Source organism: Chrysochloris asiatica, unplaced genomic scaffold (assembly GCF_000296735.1).
Source record: "Chrysochloris asiatica unplaced genomic scaffold, ChrAsi1.0 scaffold00223, whole genome shotgun sequence".
Classification (NCBI taxonomy): Eukaryota; Metazoa; Chordata; class Mammalia; order Afrosoricida; family Chrysochloridae; genus Chrysochloris; species Chrysochloris asiatica.
The window spans coordinates 4,667,506-4,670,600 of NW_006408741.1; positions in this window are offsets into that span (position 1 = coordinate 4,667,506).

Below are 3,095 nucleotides of genomic sequence, written 5' to 3' on the forward strand. Positions count from 1 at the left end.
AATTCATAAATGACTAAAATTTATAAGTGGAATACAAGAGTCACAAACAGGTAAATGCTATAAAATTATGTTGTATAGAGGGACTTACATTAACCCTGACAGCCACTCCTCAGAAACCCTATATAGGGTAGCTATAAGTTGGAACCAACTTGACGGCACTTAACACTATTAAGCCTGAAGAAATACAGGAGTTTCTCTGTGCTGCCTCCAGGAATTCCAACAAGATGGTAATAAAATAATTGTTGTTTGTTGTTGTTAAGTGCCATCGAGTTGGTTCTGACTCTTAGCAGCCCTGTATAGGGTTCCTGTATAGGAGCAGCTGGTGAGTTTGAACTGGTGACCTTGTCATCCGCAGTCCAGTGCTGAACCTATAGCACCACACCAGGAGAATTTAGCAGGTATAAATGCATAGAAACAAAATGAATAAGATAAGGGATGATACCAGTAAAAAATTTCAACAGAATTTTTGAAGAACTGAAATGGAGGAGCCCATGGTAACAGTAGACCGTAGAAGAATTGATGCATTTGAGTTATGGTGTTGGAGGAGAATTCTGAAAGTGCCATTGGCTGCCAAAAGAACCAATAGATCCATTTTGGAAGAAGTGCAACCAGAGTTCTCTTTGGACGCCAGGATAGCTATGCTTCGTCTCTCATACTTCAGACGTATTGTCAGGAGGGAGCAGTCGCTGGAGAAGGATATCATGTTTGGTAAGGTGGAGGGTCAGAGAAAAAGAGGAAGACTCCCAATGAGATGGATTGGCCAAGTGGCAGCATCGATGGACTCAAGTGTGGCAACAGTAGTGAGGTTGGCCCCTGATCAAGCAGTGTTTCATTCTGCTGTGCATAAGGTCTCTATGGTTCGGTACCACTCGATGGCACCTGACAACAACATCTCTACACAATGCCTCCAGGATGTGGGAAGCCAACAAGGAAGAGGCTGTTTTTTATTGCAGGGCCCTGGAAAGAAAAAAGAAAACAACATTGGAGAATCAGTCCAGGAGATCTGACATGACAATAAATTAGTTTCCTATAATGAAAAATTGAGAAAACCAATGTAATTAATTGATCAAACAATCAAATAAGTTCTCCCAGAAGTGAAGGATATGAATTTCCTGGCTAACGAAGTCCACTGAGTGCCCAATACAAGAAATTTTTAAAGACCCATAGAAGGTACATCATCATGGAATTTCAGAACAACAGGAATAAAAAGAATCTTTCCAAATGTAGACAACAATAAGGCAGTTACAAAGTCTGTGAAATCAGGACTGTTGCCACCAGTGCTGGGAGATTGAAGGTAATGAAGTTATACGTTCAAAATCTGAGGAAAAATTTTAACCACCTAGGCTTTAACCACCACTCGTCTGTCAGTTTGTTGTACTGTGGTGGCTTGTGAGTGGCTGTGATTCTGAAAGCTATGCCACCAGTATTTTAAATACCACCAGGGTCACCCGTGGTGGACAGGTCTCAGATGAGCTTCCATAAAAAGACAGACTAGGAGGGAGTGACAAACTACTTCTGCATATTTAGTCACTGAAAACCTTATGAATAGCAGATAAACACTGTCAGATATAATGCCGGAAAATGAGCCCCTCAGGTTGGAAGGCACTTAAAATGTGACTGGGGAGGAGCTGCCTCCTCAAAGTAGAGTTGACCATGATGATGCGAATGGAGTAATGCCCGTGGGAGAAAAGCCCATGGGACCTTCATTTGCTGATGGGGCACAACTCAAAATGAAGAGAAACAGCTGTAAACATCCATTGAAAATCAGAACATGGAATGTACAAAGTATGAATCTGGGAAAATTGGAAGTTGTCAAAAATGAAATGGAACACATAAACATTGATATCTTAGGCATTAGTGAGCTGAAATGGACTGGTATTGGCCATTTTGAATCTGATGACCACATGGTTTACTATGCCAGGAATGACAAATTGAAGAGGAATGGTGTTGCATTCATTATCAGAAAGACCATATCCAGATCAGTCAGTCATAAGGTACAACGCTGTCTGTAATAGGTTAATATCCATGCGCCTACAGGGAAGCCCAGTTAATACCACTATTATTCAAATTTACACACCAACCACTAAAGCCAGTGAGGATGAAATAGAAGAATTCTACCAACTTATTCAATCTGAAATTGATCAAACATACAATCAAGATGTATTGATCATTACTGGTGATTAAAATACAAAGGTTGGGAACAAAGGATCAGTAGTTGGAAAATATGGCCTTGGTAACAGAAATGATGCTGGAGAACGCATGATAGAATTCTGCAAAATCAATGATTTGTTCATTTCAAATACCTCTTTAGACAGCATAAGAGAAAACTATACACATGGACCTCGCCAGATGGAATACATAGAAATCAATTGACTACATCTGCAGAAAGAGATGATGGAAAAGCTCCATATCATCAGTAAAAACAAGGCCAGGGGCAGACAGTGGAACAGACCATCAATTACTCATATGCAAATTCAAACTGAAGCTAAAGAAAATGAAAACAAGTCCACAAGAGCCAAAATATGACCTGGGATATATTCCACCTGAATTTAAAAATCATCTGAAGAACAGATTTGAACATTAAACACCAAAGACAGAAGACCAGAGGAGTTGTGGGATGACATCAAGAACATCATACATGAAGAAAGCAAAAAGTCATTAAGAAGACAAAAAAGAAGGAAAAGGTTAAAATGGATGTCAGAAGAGACACTGAAACTTGCTCTCCAATGTAGAGATGCTAAAGCAAATGGAAGAAATGAGGAGGTCCAAGAGCTGAACAGAAATTTTCAAAGATCAGCTCAAGAAGATAAAGCCAAATATTACAACAAAATGTGCAAAAATCTGGAATCAGAAAACCAAAAAGGAAGAACACGCTCAGCATTTTTTTCTCATGCTGGGAAAACTGAAGAAAAAAATTCAAGCCTCGACTTTGATTATTGAAGGATTCTCTGGGCAAATTATTGAATGAAGCAGAAAACATCAAGAGAAGATGGAACGAATACACAGAGACACTGTACCAAAAGGAAATGGTTAATGTTCAACTGTTTCAAGAGGTAGCATATGATCAAGAGCCAATGATACTGAAGGAGGAAGTC